The 22,785-nt window shown below is 45.7% G+C and overlaps 1 protein-coding gene across 1 annotated transcript in view; it reads right to left on the bottom strand.

Moving 5' to 3' along the window:
- BLK (BLK proto-oncogene, Src family tyrosine kinase) overlaps window positions 1–21,636 on the bottom strand; it is a 66,647-nt gene extending 45,011 nt beyond the window's left edge. Inside the window, exon 1 of the mRNA XM_032855745.1 lies at window positions 21,281–21,636. The gene's annotated coding sequence lies outside the window, so the exon portion shown is untranslated. The remainder of the gene's footprint in view (window positions 1–21,280) is intronic.
- Between the last annotated feature and the right edge of the window lie 1,149 nt (window positions 21,637–22,785).

Here is a 22,785-nt window from a genome sequence, read left to right as displayed (position 1 = left end):
AACCACCACTCTACTTTTTGTCTTGATGAATTTCACTATTGTAGGTACTTCACGTAAGTAGAACCATTCAGAATTTGTCCTTTTCTGATGGGCTCATTTCATTTAGCAAATGTTCTCCAGGTTAATCCAGGTTGTGGCATGTATTTGAATTTCCTTCCTTTGAAGGTTGAATAATATTCCATTGCACGAATATGCAACAATTTGCTTGCCCATTGTTTATCCCTTCAAATATGGTGACTATGAACAATGCCCCTATGAAAATGAAGATGCAGACATTTCTTTGAGACACTTTCAATGGGGGGCGTATACCTAGATGTGCAATTCCGGCATCATGGGGTCATTCTATTTTTAATTTTTGAGGAAGTGCCATACAGTTCTCCAGAGTGGCTGCACCACTTTACATTCCCACCAACAGTGCACACGTGCCCCCTTCTCCAAATCCTCTCCAACACGTGTTTTCTATTTTTTCGTTAGTGGCCATCCTAAGGAATGGAAGTGATAACTCATTGGCCATTGACTTGTACTTCCCCCAGTGATTAGTAAGGCTGAGCATCTTTTATATGTTGGCTGGCCATTTATCTATCTCCTTTGGGAAAATGTCCATTTAAATTCTTTGCCCATTTTTATTTTTTTTAATTTTATTTTTTATAAACATATATTTTTATCCCCAGGGGTACAGGTCTGTGAATCACCGGGTTTACACATTTCACAGCACTCACCATAGCACATACCCTCCCCAATGTCCATAACCCCACCCTGCCTCTCCCAACCCCCCTCCCCCCATCAACCCTCAGTTTGTTTTGTGAGATTAAGAGTCACTTATGGTTTGTCTCCCTCCCAATCCCATCTTGTTTCATTTACTCTTCTCCTACCCCCTTAACCTCCCATGTTGCATCTCCTCTCCCTCATATCAGGGAGATCATATGATAGTTGTCGTTCTCCGATTGACTTATTTCGCTAAGCATGATACCCTCTTGTTCCATCCACGTCGTTGCAAATGGCAAGATTTCATTTCTTTTGATGGCTGCATAGTATTCCATTGTGTATATATACCCCATCTTCTTTATCCATTTGTCTGTTGATGGACATCTAGGTTCTTTCCATAGTTTGGCTATTGTAGACATTGCTGCTATAAACATTCGGGTGCACGTGCCCTTTCGGATCACTACGTTTGTATCTTTAGGGTAAATACCCAGCAGTGCAATTGCTGGGTCATAGGGTAGTTCTATTTTCAACATTTTGAGGAACCTCCATGCTGTTTTCCAGAGTGGTTGAACCAGCTTGCATTCCCACCAACAGTGTAGGAGGGTTCCCCTTTCTCCGCATCCTCGCCAGCATCTGTCATTTCCTGACTTGTTAACTTTAGCCATTCTGACTGGTGTGAGGTGATATCTCATTGTGGTGTTGATTTGTATTTCCCTGATGCCGAGTAATATGGAGCACTTTTTCATGTGTCTGTTTCTTTGCCCATTTTTAAATTAGGTTGTTTTTTTAGTTCTTTAGTTGTAGGAGTTCTTTATATACTCTGGATATTAATCCTTTATCAGATAGATGATTTGCAAATATTTTCTCCTATTCTCTGTTTATTTCATGTTTTAAAGGCTGTGACAATCCACTGAATAGATTTTATGAACAACTAAAGGGCCATGATTTCTCATTTGAAACCACTGCTCTAAAGAAAAGAGGTGAATGAAGCAGCTCAGGGAGTTGATGTCCGACCAGCTCCCTGCCTCTTACAACATGACTGTGTAGAGTACAAGGTAGAAAGGAGTGTCCTTCTAAGGAAAAATCATATTTTAAATGCATACACTATTATTCGGAAAGACAAGAACCTGCAAATGAAAGAGGTAAGAAGGAAAAGAATGAAGTCAAAGAAAATGGAAGGGTGGAAGAAACAAAATACACAGATTAGGGCAACAGGAAACAAAGAAGCAACAGAGAGGAAAGTCATGTTGTGAGAAATATGTCCAGTTAGAAGGACCAAGGGGAGAACCCATGGGTCCCAGGACCTACTTGCTCTGGGCACTCTGCCAGGCCCTGGGGATGTGGCGTTACGCCACTGACAAGCTCCCTGGGTTCACACTATGTTCCAGCTTCTATTTAATCCTCACCCACAAGCCCCCTTGCCCCCGCATAGGCAGGCACTGATGACCCCACTTTACAAAGTTAAAAAAAAAAATGGGGATGACAGAGGCAAGATTTGCCTGCGATCCCTCAGCCAGGTGTGGAGTTCAGTAGGGCTACAAATCGGGCATGTCCGCTTTCATTCCTTTGCTATGGCTGCCTCCTAAATATTTCCCTCAGAAAACACCAATGAGTTAAATACTCTGGAAGGCATAGGCTTTTCCATTTTGGTAAACTCTGAGACCCAGCCTGGCTGGCTGGTGGGTTATGCTGGTTACCCCAAGTTTTGCCAACACACAGCCTCCACATACAATATGATACGTGGTCTGCCAACTGACCAAGTTTGAATAACATGGAATTTAACAAATGTTCCCAACCTGTTGCAAGCATGTCCTACCTCTTTCTGAGTATTCAGAAGGCACTTTAACATCCCATATGCCTTCAGGATGTCCCTGGATCATTCAGTATCCCATTCAGTAACCCATGGCGCAGTCTACAGCCAGTAAGTCACCTCACCTCTTTGCTTCCACCTCCTCATCCGTGGGATGAGGGCTTTAGAAGGATGATCACCAAAACAAACAAACAAATAAACAAATAAATATGATCACCACACAGCCCTCAACCTTCCCATCAGTGGGCCGTAATTCCACTGAAGATTTCTGGAGGTGCAGAGGAACAGAGGGATCTGGGGGGGCACCCAGGCTTTGCTGACGGCTCCCCAAAATGAGGATGGAATACAGAGATGGTCCAGCCCCTGCATTCTCACTGCCCAATGGAGCCCAAGGTGGTGACTCAGAGATGCCACAAGAAATGTTTCTCTGGTTTCTCTTCCCCTCTCAATTCCCGCTGCCCTCATCATGATCCATGAATCACAGGGTCTTCTTTCAGCTGCCCTCTGGCTCTCTCCCCTGCCTTGGGCAGCTTCACCTCCCAACCTGTTAACACTCACTCTAAGATTCAGAGTCCTGGTTCCTGAACCAACCACACAATGATCAGCAGCCTCAGCCAGGCCCAGGGTGTGAACATCAGGGCCTAATCCAGGCAGTGGGTATGGAGGGAAAGGATGAGGTAGACTGTGATAAAATGTGAAAAGAAATACTCTATCGAGGGCCAAGAAATTTTGAGAGAAACTTGCTTGTCTTCTTTGAATAAATAAGTTTTTAGAAAGGCAATCATGTTATGTTGCCCAGAAGACCTTGTGAGTGAATAATCTAGATTCATCTGTAAGATGAGGCAAAGGCCAAAAATGCTTTTATGCAGGGAAGTTCCTGAATGACTTTATATTAAATAAGATGAAATGTGTAAAGTACTCAGAATAATACCTTACCACACAGTAAGTGTTATTATTATTATTATTATTATTATTGCATGGCACAAGAATACTAGTGACTCCAAACCATCCAAAAAAATAATATTTATTTATTTAGAAGTCTTTGTGATTTGGGACAAGATTTTTTTTTTTTTTAATTTTAGAGAGAGAGCATACGTAGGGGAGGGGGAAGGACAGAGAGAGAGAGAATCTTAAGCAGGCTCCATACCCAACACAGCCCCATGTGAGGCTCAATCTCACATCCCCGAGATCATGAAATCAAGAGTAGGACACTTAACCAAGCCAACTAGGCACCCCTGGGAAGAGATTTTTAAATCTCTCCCGGCCTCAGAGATCACTTTATCTGTACAATGGGGCTAGGACTAGGGTTCCCCACTTGCCTTAAAGGATCAAATGAAATCATTAAGTAATTCGTAAACTATAAAGTACCATAGAAAAATGTCTGTTGAGACCACAGTACAAAGCCTAAAAGTTCAGAATCATCAGTCTTCAGACTATCTGTATCCCTGTCTGATAACAGACATGTTGGCAGGTTGATCTCAGCACAGTGTTGAGAATGAGGATTTCATGCTAATGATCTTGACTAGAACATGTCAAGAAATGATAATAGGTTCTGGGAAAGAGCTGAAGAACACCCAGCATGACTTTCATGCATGTCATTCCCTGGGTCTGATTGAAGGATGAGTCTTCATTTAAGACTTAGTCGAGGCATCACCAGCCTTTCCTGGCACTCTGTCCCATCACCTGTCCCCTGTGCCCACAGTGCTCCTTACAGCACCAACCACAGTATATCTGGCCCTAAGTTTAACGCCTGTCTTCTAAATCAGACCCCTTGTGAGTGCCTCAAGGGAAGGGAGGTTTTTTTTTTTGTTGTTGTTTTTTAATCTTTGTATCTTCAGGACCTTTCTCAGCATTTGGAACATATGAGATATGCAATAAATCTTTCTTATTTTGAATGGGGCGAGTGAATTAATTAATCAGAGAAACCCAAACATCAGAAAATGCCTTTTTTCCATCCTGCACCCGTGAAGAGTAAACAGTTTAATTTACCAGGACAATGGTAGGAAGGTGTCATTTATACCAAAGCCAGTGTTATTCGAAATGCTGATTATTGATCATTAACCAACACTTTGGGACCAAGAAAGCACGCTGATCTAATGTTTAATGTTGTATTATATCTAAGATGCCCAAAATTAAATTATAATTTCCTTTCTTTGACTGCATAATTATTTCCCATATTTCAGGAAGTCTCCCCCTCACCTCTTTTTTTTTTTTTAAATAGAAGTATAGTTGACATACAATGTTACCTTAGTTTCAGGTGTACAACACAGTGATCTGACAAGTCTATGTGTTCTGGGCTCATGGCAAGTCTAGCTACCATCTTTCACCATGCAATGCTATTACAGTATCATTCAGGAAGTCTTTCCCCTTTAAGGGCTGCCAATTTTCAGTAGTAAGAAGTGGCTAACTTAGCAGAGATTTCCAGAGGAAGCCAGGAGAGTGAAATTAAATCACGCCCCACCTTCTTTGCCTCCAGCTAGCTCTGGAGCTTAAGGAGATTTGGCACAGGAATACTAAGAGAAAGGAAACCAAAGTCACTTACTGTGTCCAATAGTTTGTTGTTAATAAAAACGTCTGTTTGAAAGGGCCTATAATATTCAGGGAATCACAAGCCGAAATCTCCCACCCTGTTGGGTTGAACAGACAGATCTGGTCTCTTGAATTTCAGTTGCTTTGGCTCCTTAAGCCTTGAGTGACAACATTTTGGTTTGATCAACACAGTTCACCTCCTGTGGTTAATGCTTGTAGCATGAAAGAACAATTAACCAACTACAAATATTTCTGTATCAGCCTGACTCCCTGGAGAAAAATGCAAGTTAAAAAAAAAAAAAAGCCAAAATATTTCTTTTAGTTAAGCACCATGGATGGCCACAATCACAGCAGAATCTCTCACTAACACATTAGCAATTAGCTTTGGTTAAAGCAATAAAAATAGAAACAATTCTCCTAACCATAAGGCACTCTAGCATAATGGGTATGCATATACAGACTTGCTGGTGAAACAGACATGGGTTCAAATCCAAGGCTCCCCACATGCTAGGTGTATGCACTTAGAAGAATATCTGAGCCTCAGTTTCCTCATCCTTAAAATGGGGATAATATGTTCTCTGTCCCATGACTAGACCTCTGTTTAAAGACACAGATCTTTAGGATCCTTTCATTTTAATCCCACTCTTCCAAAAGGAGCTGTGGGGAGTATGTGGAGTGGGGGAGAAAGAGAGAGAGAGATCAGTTGTCTTTTAAAACAGTTTTGGAGTCACAGCCTTCTTTGAGAACCTGGCGAAAGTATAGATTTTCCCCAGAAAATACACTTTCATACAAACATGTGCCCTTTCCCTTAAAAAATCCCACAGTAATTAACGGACCTTTGATTAAGACCCTTGGGATAGATGAGACCAAACTCTTGGGTTTTGCTTCTTCATTTTTTTTTTTTAAAGATTTATTTATTTGAGAGAGAAAGAGAGAGGAGATGTGGGGGGAGGGACAGAGGGAGAAGCAGACTCCCCACTGAGCACAGAGCCCTACAGGAGGATCGCTCTCACAACACTGAGATCAGGACCTGAGTCTAAATCAGAGTCCAACGTTTAAGCAACTGAGCCATCCAGGCGCTCTGGTTTTGTTTCTTCATGAGTCATTTCATTTCACAGAGAGGAAAGCCTGTTCTCTAGCCAAAGACCACATGGGTCGCCCTCGCGGGCAAACACGATTGCCAACCACAAGAAGCTGGATGGGAGAGGATGAAGTGCTCAGGCCACAATCGCCATGATGTAAAACGCAGTTCAAAGTCCACCCAACTCCACCCTCAAAATGAGCAATTTGGCTCCCTGGATAATTGGCATTTCTTGGAGAGATTAGGAAAGAATAGCCTTCAGCTGCGTCATGGGGCTCAGCATAGCTTTGCAAACTACATGTTATTTTGTTTTTAATCATAGCCCTCTATAATGTAAAAAAAAAGAAGAAGAAGAAGAAGAAGAAGCGGCAGCAGCGGCAGCCACCAACCAAACGTCCAGGAGAAATGGTGAAGTAGAGTTAACACAATGAAACGCTATACAGCCACAAAAATAACAATCGTGAAGACATGTTGCCATGGAAAAGATGCTTATGTTATGATGAAAAAAAGGAAGAAAGGAAGAAAAGTGGAACCCCTTATGATTCTAGCCATTAAAAGCTGTACCATATGAACAAGGTAAGTAGTTCTTGGGAAAAAAATGTGAGGTTAGTAGAATTATTGATGGTTTGTATCTGCTTTCAAATTTGAGGGGTATTATGTAATGTTTACAGTTGTCAAGTAAGGAGATAAATGATAAATCTGTACAAAATCAGCCTGTTCTTCCACTTGGCTGCAGCCCTGTTCTTCCTCCAAATAGTGGCTCCTTCCGGGGCTTCCCGCCTGAGTAGGCTGAGAAGGCAGGGTGGGCAGACCGGGTCAGAGTTCCCCCAGACTTCCCCCGACCCCAAAAACCAAGCCTGCCACTGAGAGCCGTGGGAGCACATTCATTGTCCCCACCCTCCATCACCCTGGCGGACCCTTTACTGTTTAGGTCAGCATCCGAGTCTAGCCAATGAGGAGACAGCTTCATGCAAGCAGCCTGAGGCCATTCGTGTCTAAATCCAGGTGAGCCTGTGGTGTTCCCATGTGCCATGCACAGGTGCGCTGACTCAGAGAGTCAGAGGTAAATGACTTGTCTGACACTTGCTGGTGCTGGAAACAGACACGGGGGTGACCATGGGTTTCCCATGGGTGCTGGGAGGTTGGCTGCTCTCACAACAGTCACGAAGAGACAATTACAGTAAAGCTTTCTGGGGATGCCTGTGTGGCTCAGTTGGTTAAGTGTCTGCCTTTGGTTCAGGTTATAATCCTAGCGTCCTGGGATCCAGCCCTGCATCAGGCTCCCTGCTTACTGGGGATTCTGTTTCTCCCTCTCCCTCTGTCCTTTTACTCCCTTCCTACTTGTGCTCTCGCTCTCTCAAATAAATAAATAAATAAATAAAATCTTAAAAAGAGAGAGAGAGAGAAGAAGAAGAAGGAAGAAAGGAAGACTGAAAGACAGAAAGAAAGAGAAAGCTTCCCACAGTGCAGCTTGCCGGAGGGAGGGCAGCAGCTCCAGCCATCAGGATGCCAGTGGATCTTAAAGGTCACGGTCAGCACACTGCTCATTAGGACCGAGCCTCCCAAGGAAAAGCAGCACATGCTCTGGCTCCCTTCTCCCAGGCTAAGCGCCTAGCTGCCTCCCTGTCACAGAGATACCTGTGGCTGGGGGGACGGCTGGGGTATGTGAGCAGTAGGGGCAGCAACCCTCCTGCAGCAACCTACCTCCCTCCCCAGCCCTCAGCCCTCCGCCCTCTACCCTTTGCCCGATAGCCGCAGCACTGCACATCCAGCGTTTCCTTCTCAAACTCTCCGCGGGGATCTGATCTCTTGGGCCTGGTGAAACCAGCTTCTTCCTGAAGCTCCTCCATTGCGGCTATTCCGACCCCTGGATCAACGAGTGGCTCCCTCATCGGATGGCCCCAAAGCTCATGGCAGGACCTCAGGGACAGCCCCGTCACAGACAGATCAGTGTGGGGAGATTGGTGGCGCATGCTTGACTTCAGCAACTCTCACTTGTGTCCTCGGTGCCTAGCATGCATCTGGCTGAGTAGTGCATGTCACAATAAGTAACCATAGGCAACTGAAAGTTCCAGGGTGGGGAGACCATGGGGCGGGGGAAATTTCAGGAGAGGATGGATCCCCAAGGGCGGATGGATGTCGGAGCAACAGAGAAATGAACGGCGATGTCAAGGAGGCTTGAGCTACTGAGTAGACAAGGGGTGATGCTACCCAGATGGAGAAAAGCCAAGCTGGCAGGTGCTGACCTGGCCTGCAGGACAAGAGAGGCATTGTCAGGTGGGCCATTTCTTCAGGCGAGTTGGTGCTGGATGCCGCCTCAGGCAGAGGTTTCTCGGAGGCTGAGTGAGCGCCACCCTACACTCCTCCACCCTTGGCTGTCCATTTCTGCTCAGCTGCAGCGTGTGGTTCTGCAAGCTGCAATTTCACAGCGTGCATTTAGCCTTTCCCTTGACCTGGGTGCCAAGCTTCTCCTATCTTTACTGTAGGCCTGGCTCAGGGCTCAGCTCACAGCGGGCACCTGGCAGACCAAATAATGAGGAGCTAAGAGCCCTGGTTTTGGAGTCCCACAGACCTGAGTCTGCATCTGGGCTCTGGCCTTCTAGCCTCCCCCTCCCCTCCCTGGGGCCCGCTGTGAGTTCCTGATGATGTCACAAGGCTTTTTGTGGGAATTAAGTGAGATCGTGGCAGAAGGCACCTGACAGGCTTCTTAGCACTCACGTACCGGCCTCTCTTCCACATCTAACTGTGGAAGTAGCTATGTGCCAAGTAGACAAGCAAAGGGTTGACTGGAAGGAAGGCTCAGAGCCCACTTAGCCTACCCCCTCATTTGCAGAGTCAGAACCTGAAGCCCAGAGAGAGAAGTCCCCCAGCCAAGACGGCGAGACAAGCACCCAGTTATAGAAACGCAGTCTCGGGGACAGAACTAGCTTGGTACAGGCTGGCCCTCTTGGCCAGCCATTCTCTTCTCATCTCTCCTGGTTTCTTCCCCCTCCTGATCTCAGGCTCTTCCTCCAGTGCTAATTTGAGGTCACCGTCCTGTCTTACTAAAGTCATCTGTACCCCCTAATGCCTGGCTGAGCTTTGGCACCCTTTCAGCTTTGTCTTCACATGAACTCTTGTATCCCCTCCCAAAACTCTCAAGTCTGCCTACTGGAATTCCCTGACTGGATCCTTCTGGATTCCAAGTACTGGCTGGCCTCCCAACCTGGACCCTTTATTTCCACTGGAGTCACCAACCAGGCTTCTGTCCTTTTAAAGTTTCTTTAGAATGTTGATTTCCCTTCCTCTGAGACGTGGGTGCTGTCTTCCCCTCCAACCAGGGCAATCTGCCCTCCTCAGAGGCAGTGACAGGCCCCACATCTGCAGGATCCATCAGCACCCACTTGCATCTCAACATCCTCCTGGTGATCTAGGCCACACTCAAAGGATCTAGGATCATTCCCGGGGGTGGTGTGGTCTGCCACAGGTAGCAAGCAGGGCTCTCTGCTTGCTTCTCTCGAAGTTCCTGTGTCCATTCTTCCCACAGCTAGAACTGGTTGGCAAGCTGTCCTCCCTTCTTTCGCCTGCCTCAGTTCCTTTCCCCTTTGTTTTTCCTGATCAACGGGAGCTCTCAGAGCTCCCCAAGTCTGTAGACACTGTTTAGAAATATATTCTATGTTGGCCAAAAAAAAAAAAAAAAAAAAAAATCAAAGCAACAAGTCCAGTGTTGCTTAGCCATGGTTTCTGTCAGCAGGTAGAGCAGACATGTGTTTTTTGAGATAAGAATGGATTTTTTTCTTCTTTTATTCACTTAATATTGTGTCCCTCACCCATGTTGAAGCCATAGCCACGGGGAGATAAAGTAGAAATAAGAGAATTCTCTTGGCTCAGATTGAGAGAAATGTGGTGAGCCAATCTGGGCAGACAGGAGCTCAGGGCATCTCAACGAGAGTCCCTCAGTCCAGAGTGGCACAGAAGTGTCATGATTCCCCCGACCCATGATGTGGCACAGAAGTCCTGGAAGAAGGCCAGACCTGGGTCAGAGGCTGGCATGAGACATCCTGGCAGTGGCCGGTGTGGATTTCTGATGAAGACCAGTTGGGCTCCCCCAAAGTCTTAAGCCCCATGAGCCCCGCCCCAGAACTGCAGCCCAACCCTGGAGAAAGGAAGAGAGTTCCCAATGCCCAGCAGAAATCAAGATGCTCAGATTAGATATTCTATTTTTGTACACCAAGTGTGGACCAAAATGCATATTTACCCCACACAGATTTACTCTGTTATGACTTCCTTGAGCCCTCCAGATGTTCTTCCACGGGAATAGGACCACCTTTGTAATAAACTCGCTCAACCCACTCTTCTACCTTCTGTGAAGCTGATGTCCCTGTCAACAATTTCGAAGATTTCTCCTTAGCCTCTTTGTTCTCACAAACAGCAATTCTCTCTCTTTTTTTAAATGAATGATAAATGAGCCAAATACATATTTCTGTGTGTGACCCTGGGAAGGCAAAAGAGAATAAAGCCAAGGGACAAATTCAGTTGTGTGTTGTCTACCCCTTAGGTTTGCAAAGAGGTCATGGGAGAGCTTCAGGGTCGTTTCACAGAGGCCTTGGAGAGACACCCTATAGTGTGGCCAGGCAGAGTGAGGAGCTAGGAGGTCTGGCCTGAGGGTCAGGTGGGTCCCTGCTTATCTGTGTGACCACAGAAAAGGGATTCTGCCCTCTGGGTGTGCTACTGGGAACTGGGGATACAACCTGATGGTGCACCTGGAGAACAAAGGCAAGAGCCGTGTTCACCTAGCATGAAGCTTGAGGCTGTTGCTATGCTAACCCCCTGCTGGGCCCAGTGGCAGAAGTGGCGAGCCATGCCTGTTGGTGCCTGGGTCAGGGTAGGTGGGACATAGGAAGGCTTGCAAAGGCTAAGACCTTGAGATTGGAACTTTAAGGATGCCCAGGAGCTCTCCTCAGGCAGATGGGCATTTGAAACAGAGAAGAGGGCTCAGCACAAGCTCTGAGGTGTGATGGGCAACAGGGACAGGACTACTGGGCCCCATGCATCTGAAGAAGGATGACAAGAGGGAAATGGGGCTGGTAGACCAGATGTCTGGTCCCTCGAGGCCTAGGCTTTGTTCAATGAAGAGTCAATGAAGATTTTTACCCTGGGGGTGGTAGGGCCACATTTGAGCTTCAGACACATCTTGCCAGCAACAGAGAGGAAAGACTGCAGTGTGGGTCACCGTAGGCAGAGGCAGGAGCTCTAATGATACGACAGTCATCCAGTCTAAAGGCAAGAAGAGCCTGAACTAAAGCAGTGGAGATATGGGGACAAATCTGAGAAAGGAGGGGACAAATGTTACCACAGCATTGCCCTCACTCAGGGAAACTGGTGTGTGTTCTCACTCACCCTCTGGCCTTTGCTAAGACTCCCACTTTGGCCATGTTTTAGTTTTTTTCTGCGGGGAACAGAGCCTCCTCCTAGAGATGCCAGGGGACTTAGTCACCCTTAGCAGGGTGGTGAAAGACCAGGCAGGGATCCTGAGGATTTTAGGCAGACCCGGAGTCTCCTTCATCTCCTTCCTCTACTGCTCCATGGCCCCTCTTGTGACACCTGGACGTCCCCCAACCCTGTGGTCCTGTCAACTTGCTGGCCACCAACACACCAGTCTGGGCCCTGAGGTGAGGGGAGTAGGAAGGGGATGTTCCCTCCCTTCTCAGGAACTGCTTGGACTAGAAGACAGACATTGCTTGCCATCTGACAGCAGAAAACTCTGTTCAATGACAAGAACGGATGAGAAGAACTTTAGGGAAGATGGTGCTTTAGCAATGGGATTTCTACCAAATGGATGAAACCTGGGACTCTCTTTATGGGGCAGATATATTCCTTCACTTTGTTGCAACAGCATTTGTGATGGTGGGTTTTGTGATGTTTTGTTGTTGATGATAGGTATGTGTGTGTGTTGTCTCTGTGTATGTGCCTGCATACATCCGTGCTTGTGTGTGTGAGTCTGTGTGTGTCTGTGTTCACGTGTGTGCATGGACCTGTGAATCTGTGTGTCTGTGTGTGTCTGTGTATATGAGAGACAGACAGAGAACATAACCTATATCTCCTTCCCTGAAGAGATTTTCTTTTTGCCTTTCTTGTTATAAAATCCTTAAAATAGGATTCAAAATGGATGGCTTTCCCCAAACTCCACATGCCAGAGAGCTCTAGGATATCCAAGGCTAAAACCACAAACACTCCCTTCTCAGGCTGAATCTCACAGAGTTGGGAGATGCAGGACACCCTTAGTCACTCGGGCTGACCTCCAACAGCAAACCACTACACTGGAGAGTTTTGGGCATATGTTTGGTGGAGACCAGCTAGCAGCCACTCCCACCTGCAAGGAGTTAAACGCATATAACCATGAAGATTCAAAGACGATCTTAACTATCAAACTTATGACAATAGCATATATGGGCAAAACCAGCTCCCAAAGGCCCGTGGTTCTTCCCCACTCTGCTCATGCCTTTACTTCATTCGGTTGTCAAGGGCCTTTCCAATCAACAGGAAAAGAAGGACCAAACACGGAGGCATGGGTTTGCTTACATGTAGTCTGTCTCTCTGTGGCAGGTTTGACAACACACAAATGAATTGGAGGAGGGGAAGGAACCAGGAGGAGTGTGGAGGGCACATCCTAAGAGTGGCTTTATGTGCAAGCAGCCATTAGAGGAAGGTGATTTGAAAGCAGAAGGTCCCAAACCCACTGGCACGAATGTTACAGTGTCATTTGGCAGCAGTGAAGGGAAGGTGGCATTGTCCTCACTGTGCGCCTCGCTCACCCTCCCTGAGGGGCTTCCTGCAGGAAGCTTTTAAACCCTTCTCCTATCCCACCAAGAAGTGTGACCTTTCTGCGAGGAAACTATCATACAAGTCAATGAGATCTTTCTAGAGGTCAGGGTTCTAGCTCGGAGGAAGACATCAGTCACAGGGCCTGTCCCCTGTGATGTCTGAGCCAGGAGTCCCTCTGGGGTATTATTTTCGCTTCCCATTTGCTGGTTCTCAGAGGCCACTTGACTTGTTTGACAGGGTGGAGCAAAGGAACCTGAGAAGATTTATTTGACCAGGAAGACAGAGTAAGAACTGGCTCTTTTCTCTGACAGCCCAGGAGGCAAGCAGCTGCAGCTAAGATAAGGCTCTGGCAGAAATCAAGGTACAAGGGACACCCCACTTTACCTCCCCCACACCTGTGATAGAGCCGCCAGGCCTGGTTATCAAGACAGTTGGAAACAGGTGTTGTCCCACCAATCTCAGCCTCTGACAATTGCCAACAATGAGCCCTCTGTACTTCACTGAGCCCTGACCCACTTGAAGAAATACCTCTGCTTTGTATATCTAGCTGACACTGGTGGTGAAGTCTTCCCAGGAGTCATTCTTGGAGCAGAAAGAGCATCCCATGTTGACCCATGTTCTCATGACATGGGAAAGCTTCATTCACCCCTTGGCAGCTCAGGAGAAGTCAATCTTTTTTGTGCCAGCAGTCCCAACCCCTCCTGAGTTGACGAAATCTGATGAAAGATCTTTGCAGAAATGATCTTTGCAGAGGGTTGCTCATGTCCTCCACAAAAGCTTGCATGCAAGTGTTTTGTTCTTTGTTTTAAGATTTTATTTGCTGGAGAGCACAAGTGAGCACCAGCAGAGAGAGCAGCAGAGGGAGAAGTAGATTCCCTGCTAAGCAGGGAGCCTATGTGGAGCTCAATCCCAGGACCCTGGGATCCTGACCTGAGCCGAACCTGAGGCTTAAACAACTGACCCACCCAGATGCCCCGTTTGCATGCAGGTTTAAGAAGCTCATAAGCTCCAGGAAACTCATCAGAGGTCTATGGTCTCCAAAAGTTAGGTCACCAGCAACCGGAACTGGTACAGGGACATGACCCTTGTAGGGAGAACGTCTCTATCCAACACCACGCACACCCCTCCTGCCACCAAGCACACAGCAGGATTCCCTGGGTATCTAGACCTACTTTGAAAGGCTCAAGACTCAGGAAATCCCAGGAGGCAGGCTCTTCTCCACTTGTCCCTGCTTTGCAAAGCCAGATGCAGACAGGATGCTGATCTGTGGTTTGAAACTGATATAGTCAGCTTCTCATCAGCAGTGTGCTGGGGCCAACTTGTACAGGTTTGTGGGAGTCAACTGTTAAATTTGGGGGAATTTTGTGAGCCATTTGCTAAGCACATCACTATTCAAAATTAAACCATACAAAATTAAAATTACATAAAATCTAAATTCTATAAAATATAATTAAGTGAATTATTCTAGAAATGAAGGTAATAAACACTTAAATGTCACCATTCCCTGGTTATTTCACTACATTTCACTATTATCTCTGCTCTTGAGGTTGTTTACATCAGTCACATCTGTGGGATGGAAATGCTGTCTGACTGTGTGACTACTGGGTGTCTCTTCCCAGCCCCGTGTGTGGCCAGGTCACATGAGCAGCTTGAAGTTGGCTCTCTAGGAGTGTTTACACCACAGGAATAGGCAGGAGCTTTAAACCTGGAGTTGATTTGTTTTTGTTGTTGTTGTTGTTGATTTTCTGGACTTAATATGGTGATGGAAAAAATGCCCATAATGTAGGTTCAACTTTAAAATGTGTCCTGTTCATAGCCATTAACAGCACAAAAAAATTGAGAAAATTTTTTTGAGTAATTAAAAACTATTATTCAATTTAGCAAAGAAGCCAGTGACATCACTGCCTATGCCCAGCATGCATGGCTGATATGTCTGTCACTTTGGTCTTCTTAACATAAATGAAACTATCAAGGACATCCATGCCACCCCTCTACTTATGTGTCAACTGAAACCACAGCTTGACCATGGACACAAGAATTTGGTGAAAGTCAGCAAAAGCACTCTATGGTGTATCGATGTCTCTATGGTATCCATAATAAAGAATATTGCATATTTTGTTATTATTTGTGAATTATTTGTTACATATTCTTTATACCAGTATAGTTTGTAATTAACTTACATGTGTATATGTGTGTATATTTGTTTCCGGAAAGCTGGTTGTTGAACGTTTACCAGCATTACCAGAATACCACTGCTCTCAGTGTATAAGATACCTATCTTAACCTAATCTCCCCCATCTCCCCCACCCAACGCTGCACTGACAGATGCCAGGGAACCCAACAGACAGACAGATACCACAACATGGAAATGATTCCTTTCCACGTGAATGCATAGGGAAAAGAGATTTGAGCCTTTCCCGTATAGCCACCCAAACAAAATCATGAAATGGATTATCACTTTTAATCCCATCTCCAAATGCAATCTTTAAAAAAAAAAAATGTCTTTGGGGGCACCTGGGTGGCTCAGTGGCTTTAATGCCTGACTCTTGATTTCAACTCAAGTTGTGATCTTTGGGTCTTGCTGCACATGGAGGCTCCTTAAGAATCTCTCTCCCTCCTCCTTTGCCCCTTCCCCACCCTAACCCTCCCAACTCATGTACCTCCTCAACCTGAGCACGTGTTCTATAAGTAAGTAAGTAAGTAAATAAATAAATAAATAAATAAATTTCTTTGAAAAAATCTGATTGTACTGTAGAAATGGCAGTAATAAAAGGAATTGTTTTTTAATTACATAACTTTTATTACTTTTATTAACTTATTGATTATAAATTATTAACAGAAACAGTATTTTGGTAGATGTTTATTTATACCTTCCAGGTTCCCTCTGAAAGAGTTACAATAGTACAAAGGTACAAACAAATTTGTACAAAGTATTTTACAGACCTTAGAAAACTTTGCTTAGGAATAAAGGGAATCTTTTTTTTTTTTTTTTAACGTATAATGTATTATTTGCCCCAGGAGTACAGGTCTGTGAATCATCAGGTTTACACAATTCACGGCACTCACCATAGCACATGCCCTCCCCAACGTCCATAACCCAGCCACCCTATCCCTCCCCACCCACACCCTCAGTTTGTTTCCAGAGATTAACAGTCTCTTATAGTTTGTCTCCCTCCTGATCCCATCTTGTTCCATTTTTTCCCTCCCTAGCCCCCACGACCCCCACCCTGCCTCTCAAATTCCTCATATCAGAGAGATCATGTGATAATTGTCTTTCTCTGATTGGCTTATTCTGCTCGGCATAATACACTCTAGTTCCATCCATGTCATTGCAAATGGTAAGATTTCGTTTTTGTTTTTGTTTTTTGTTTTGTGTTTTTTTGATGGCTGTATAGTAAGGAATAAAAGGAAAACTTAACATGAAATAACTATGTATAATCTTTGCTACAATACAAGGTGGAACATCTAAAAATAGGTAGTGTAACAAGCTGTTTACGCACCTATAATAGACTCACAGCTGAGCATTTCGCCATAGGTTGACCCCTTTGGCAAAACAAACAAAAAAGGAATTGGTTTCGGTTTTGTACACAGAAAGGGAACTAATTCTTACGGCACCAAGCTCTTTCAAAAATGCTATTCTGTTTTTGTTTATTTATTCATTTTCTGGGGCTTCCAAAAAGATTTGAAGCCACTTATGAAAGCAAACATGAAACAAATAGAAGAGAAAAAGAGATGAAGAAATGAAGACCAAAGGATAAATTAGGGTAGAGAAACAAATTTGAGGGTAAAGCTGGTTACAAAGAAATACAGACCATAAGATGGGGCTACCCAATTGCTAGTGGTTAGATGCAAATTAGGCTCTAAGTGTCCTGTAGTCCAAAGCACAGAGTGGGTAATCATTAGTTGGAGGAAAAAGTGTCTTTAGGATATCCATTGCTCCAGAGAAGCATGGATTTCCCAAGTCTGGAGCCTGACAGAAATTCTCCTGCAACTCTTAGGGTGGTTCTGAGAGGAATGGTGAACAGCGGTCTTAGTGGCATCACAGTAACAGTGACACAGTTCCCTACCTTACTTCTTACAGCAACCTTTGGCTCAAGCCTAGGACGACATGCCCTTACCAGGAAAGTGTGCCTGATCCTGATTCTGGAATGCAATCCCTTGAACACCCCATGCATCTTGGACCGACTAGCTTGATGGTGGGGAAGGAAGGGGAGGGGGGCACACCCAAAATGTCTGGATTCATTTCTCAGTCATATTAAATGCATTTCCTCTTTGAGAAACATAACAAAACCATGGTCTCTCTTCTGAAACTTCAAAATAAATATTGTACATAAAAACTAATTTAAAAAGTTACAACGTGCAAAGTGCTCTTTGCAAACTATAGGGACTCTTCTGGTGATCCTCACATTGAGAACTAGATAGAATCTAGGTGGAAATATTGTATTCTTTTCAGTTTCAACTGTTACTAACAAACAAAGAAGTAAGACTCCAGGGTAAAATTAACCTACCTGAGTTATGTCAGTGTGGACTGAGGTTGAACTACTGTTATTTCATTTGGTGACATTTGGTGACTTGCCCAAGGTCACAGTCAGAAAGCTGCAGGGCAACACCTTGAACGGAAGTGCTCTGGTCCACAGGCTGGCCATCCAACCTCTATCCTAGAGAACCTTTCAGCTGTAGCTGCCTTGTTGTATTCCTATGCCCACGTTTTTTCTAATTCCTGGGACCCACAATACACTGAGAGCTAAAATTAAATTATTATTACTAAATATTGGACGTGTTGATTCCAAATATTTGGAGTTGGTGGATCCTTTGGGGAATGTGATAGAAGCCAGGCATGCTTGGTGTGGGAGTGTACATGTGCATAAAACCTTGCAGACAAGTTCAGAGAGCTCCTAGACCCCATGAAACCCATCAAGGGTCTATGGTCTTGGAGGTCTGAACTCCTGACTTCATCCATTAAGCGCAGACCACCTCGTATCTTTTAGACACTACAGAAATCTGCACAAACATTTCCTGAGCCCGAGCAACCCTGAGAGTGAGGACTTCCTTAAACTCTGTACCCGAGGTGACTCGCTCGTTTCACCCGGGTCGTAACCTAGCAGTTCAGATACCAAGGTATGTGAAGAAGTCCGCAGAAAGAGGTAAGGACAAGGCACCCAAGAGAACCTCTTTATATGACATGGTTTTGAGCATCAGCCCTCTGGTGAGAAAGCACACAGTGGCCTGTGGTGAGCCGAGGTCCTGCAGGGTCAGCAGGGACCAATGCAGAGCTTCTTCTATGCTCTAATCATCCTGCTCTATCTAGTTCTCATATCTGGGCTTAAAGCTGAGTGCACCTGCTCCCAACTTACAGAGACCTGGGTCCTTTGCTCACGCTCATCTAGCTGGAAGTGACAGAACCAGGTCCTAGAGAAAAACTGCCTGGCCCCAAGACCCATCGTCTTCCTCTGGACGATACTGCACCTTGCAGCTAGCGGAACATGCCAGAGACCTAGTGACAACCACCTTCTTCCACAGGGGCCCCCATTAAAACCCTGGGTGTGGTGATGGCACCAAAGCTCACTGTGCCTAAGGGTGGTCACCATGCCTAAGGGTGGTCACTGCGCCTAAGGATGGTCGTTAAGTCTTACATGCATTTCTGCCTTCAAGCTTTCTTCCTTCTTGCCCTTGTTCCTTTCCCTCAAGAACCATTTCACAGGGCATCCACCCTGCTCCAGATACTTTCCTGTGCTCTGGGACCCAGGGGAGGATGTAAGAGGCCCACCTCCCTATTCTGGGGGAGTACAGATCCAGAACTCCTGCAAACAAGGAGCTCTCAGCATCTGTTGGAAGTTCACGGGGACACAGGGATAGATTTGGGCACTGGGGACAGAAGAGAAGGCAGTGGCTTTGATCCTAGGAGTTAGAACAGGTGGGACTTGCCCTGATGAGAAGGTAGGGAGGGGGCCCCAGGCTGAGGGAACAGGAGGTGCATGGTCTGGACCTTTCCAGAGCAGCATGGGGCTGACTTAGACAAAGCAGATGGGCTGGTAGTGGGGGAACAGGAGCTGTGACAGGAAAAGGACCCGAGACCCAGTGGTAATCGCTGCTCTCCCTTCTGATCTTCATCTAACTGTTCTGATTTTCATCTAAGTGCTGTCTTCCTACAGCTTCATGATTCTTTCTTCTTTCTCTAATCTGTCTGGGACATCACCCGTGAACCAGAGCACACCTGCTCTGCTGGGCCTGTTGGGTGGGTGGGGGTGGGTAAGGGATGTGTTGGAGGGGTGGGGTCAGGTTGCTCTGGCTCCACTGCTACCTCCCCACACACGTGACCCTTACAAGCAAGGATGCTGGCCTCTGGCGGCTCTGTTCGGCTGCTGCAGACTTGAGGGTGGCACAGTGGGCTCCCAGGGAATTGGTTCCCGGCTTGGCTCACAGCTTCTTGGCTGGCCACAGGTTCTGTGGGGATGCTGGGCCCAGAGGATGGCAGATTCCATCCTGGTATTCCACACAGGGTCAGGGCCCTCACTTGCCTCCGTTCTGGCCTTCTGCTTCATCACCAAGGAGGAGGTCAGGTTTGGGTGTACTTAGAGGACTGTGAGCCTGAACCAGCATAGTGAGCATTGCTGGGCAGGCAGAGGAGGGGGCACTTGGCCCTAAAGCCCCTGACATGTAGTAAGGGCTCAAAAACTGTTCTGAATAAAAGAATACATGAATGACGAGAAATGCCACAAAGAGAAATAAATATAAGGGCACCTGAGTGGCTCAGCTGGCTAGGCCTTGCTTTCGGCTCACGTCATGATCTTAGGGTCCCGGGATTGAGCCCTGCATTGGGCTCTCTGCTCAGTGGGGAGTCTGCTTCTTCCTCTCCCTCTGTGCACTCTCTTTCTCTTAAATAAATAAATAAATAAATAAAATCTTTAAAAAGAGAGAGAGACATATAGAACTTTCTAGGACTAAGGTGGGGGTTGGGGGAGACAATGGTAAAAAATGCAAAAGGCCTGTTGTGTTCCAGAAAGTTCAAAGAGAGGGCAGGAACCACCATGTCATGGATTCCAGTTTTCCCAAAGCAGGCTCACCTTTTGACCACATCTGCTCTGAGGCAGGATGAGTATAATCTTTTTTAGCTTTTTATTTTGGAATAATTTTAGGTTTACAGAAAAGTTACAAAGATAGCCTGGAGACTTCATATATACCCTGCACTCAGTTCCCCCTAATATTACTGTCTTACTTAACCACGGTACATTTGCCAGAACGAGGAAACCCTCATTGACACAATGGTATTAAACTCCAGACTTTATTTAGATTTTACCTATTTTTTCATTAATGACTTTTTCCCCCTAGGACCCACTCCAATCCCAGATGTGAGTTTTGAATTTAGTTGTCATGTCTCCTTACTCTCCTCTGACGTCTGTTTCCCCATATTTCCTCCTTTTCCATAACCTTGACAATGGCAAAGGTCAAGTATTCTGTAGACTTTCCCTCACTTTGGGTTTGTTTGATGTTTTTTCATGATGAGATCAGGGCTAAGGGTTTGGGGGAAGAACAGCACAGAGGGGAAGTACTTTCTCTTTGCACCATAACCAAAGTTATATAATACAACACGACTTATCCCTCGAGACGTCAACCTTGATTCACCTGATTCAGGTGGTGTCTGCCAGCATACTCCATTATGGAGTTACTGTTCTTCCGTTTCCATATTTTATTCTAACTCCCTTCGGCACCAAAGGTGAGAGGAATCAAACTCCATCCAGGAAGGAGAAGTATCTACATATATCATGCACAATTTTTCTCTCTAACTGTGGCAGCACGATGATAACCATTCTATAGTCCTTTGATTGTGTGGACAGTTGATGGTGAAAGCAGTGGCCAATTAGAAAATGACTGGAACAGTTGTCAAAACCCTAGAATTTTAAAACCCCTCCCAAAATGTGTTGTCAACTATTCATTCCTTCTCAGAAACTGATCGCTTAGCCCAAAAAGTAATCATTAAACCTATTCTATCACGCTACCCCTGATGTCTGAAAAATGGAAAACCTTGTTTAAAAACAAGCAAAATATAAAGAGGGCAACAATCAATCATTTGCCTTGAGCCAGACACTCCCCATACATCCCTGCTAGCCTCTGCCATGTCTGCCTCTTAGGTACCATTACCCTTGTTTATAGAGATGCTGAATAACTTGCCAGGAGCCGCATGGCCGGCATGCATGTGCCCACCCCCTTTCCTACCCCACAGTCTTCTCCTGTCTTTCCTCTGTGGCACATTCACTGGCTTTTCCAGCTTAGAAAGCCCAAGAAACAAGATATCCCTGGATGGATGAGCTTTTATAAATCAAAAACAAAACAAAACAAAGATGCAGTCTTACCTTGGTAAGGCTCAGTAGCTTGTCACCATAACTTTTTCAATCCCATCACCCTCGTGATGCCGCAGCCTTCTAGTGATAACCAGCAACTCCTGATACAATCCCAAAGAAAAAGCCCATTGTGGTTGTCTCAATCGGCTCCCGTAGCTTGTGGCTTCCTGCTGGCGGCAAGCACCAGCAGAGGTGGCATGCTCCCCGGTCTGTGGTCAGAGCTTCACCAGCTTCCTCCAAGGAGCCCCGCCCCTCCCATGGAACACTTTGAAGGCGTCTGTGGCTTCACTGGGTCCAGTGGGCACCGCTGACCCAGAAAAGCCTGGGAGGAAGGACCACAAGCAGCTGGTCTTTCTCAGACCCTGGGCCACACTGGTTCCAATGACCCTCTGCTACTAGAAAGTTTTCTCATGGGGGTTTGGTTTAATGACATGGGTGGCGCTTTCCCGCACCAGACGTGGCAGAGTTAGTAAACCTCCAAGCTAACTCTACAAGGTATTTCTCTCTGCCTTGCAGCATTTATCTGCAAGACAAGAAAGAGGTTGGTCTCTGCTGTCTTTTGCCATGTGTGTGAGCCTGGGCAGCTGTTCTCTCAGCCTTGTTGATTTTGTCTTGTCTTCCGAATAGTGCTGATAATACCTAGCCCAGAGATACCATGGGCACAAATGACAGAATGGGTGTGATGGGCACAGAATTGCCTCTCAACAAATGCTAATTCTCATTTAAAAAAAAATAGCAGTCTAAGCAGTCATTGATTCTGATCACAGAGCCTCTTCCATTGTCCCACTGCACTTGGCTCTGAAAACTCAGGGGTGCAGAGAATGATAGAAGTGATTGGGAAAGGACCCTATCATCTGGAGTGGTGAGGTACTGTCCTGTACTATACCAGCTGAGGAAACAACAGGACCAAGAATATTGCTGAGACAACCTTAGGAGAACTGCTGGTCCAGCCAGACATGGTAAGCCGCTGGTCACTTGCTTTCTGATCGAGGGACCAAAGGGAGACCATGGACTTGCTCCTCTCCTGCCTTTATGTCTGGGAACATTGGCAGGGATGGAGTTCAGACAGGCTTGCTTCTACTCCTGGCCTGGAACCACAGTCCAGAATCTCAGTTTCCTCATGGATTTTAGGACTAAGACAGTAATTTGCTGTGAATTTTGGGTAAGAAAGAGCTTTTTGCAGATGTTCATAGCAACAGCCGCAGCAACGCGGAGTTTTTGGGTTCCACGGCTCTTTGAAAACAACCTACCTGATTTCCCCAAAAGTTTTTTGCACAGTAAATGGATTAACACATAAAAATTTGTATTACAGTGTTTAGTACATAATAAACTCCACATAACTTGTAGCTGATGTGAATACGTCTAATCTAAGTCCCAAACCTAATCCTTAACACTGATTTGTCTTCTTCTGTCCTTGGTAGTGAAGAGCCTGGAACAGTGTCCCGAACGAGTTGTGCTCAGTGAATCATAGCTCTTATTAATTTATTATTATATTCATCTCCTGACACCTGAGAGTC

The sequence above is a fragment of the Lontra canadensis genome, unplaced genomic scaffold (assembly GCF_010015895.1).
Source record: "Lontra canadensis isolate GAN:19392208 unplaced genomic scaffold, GSC_riverotter_1.0 scaffold10, whole genome shotgun sequence".
In the NCBI taxonomy this organism is placed as follows: domain Eukaryota; kingdom Metazoa; phylum Chordata; class Mammalia; order Carnivora; family Mustelidae; genus Lontra; species Lontra canadensis.
The sequence above is the reverse complement of the archived record's forward strand: the minus strand, read 5'-3'. Positions and strand labels throughout refer to the sequence as shown.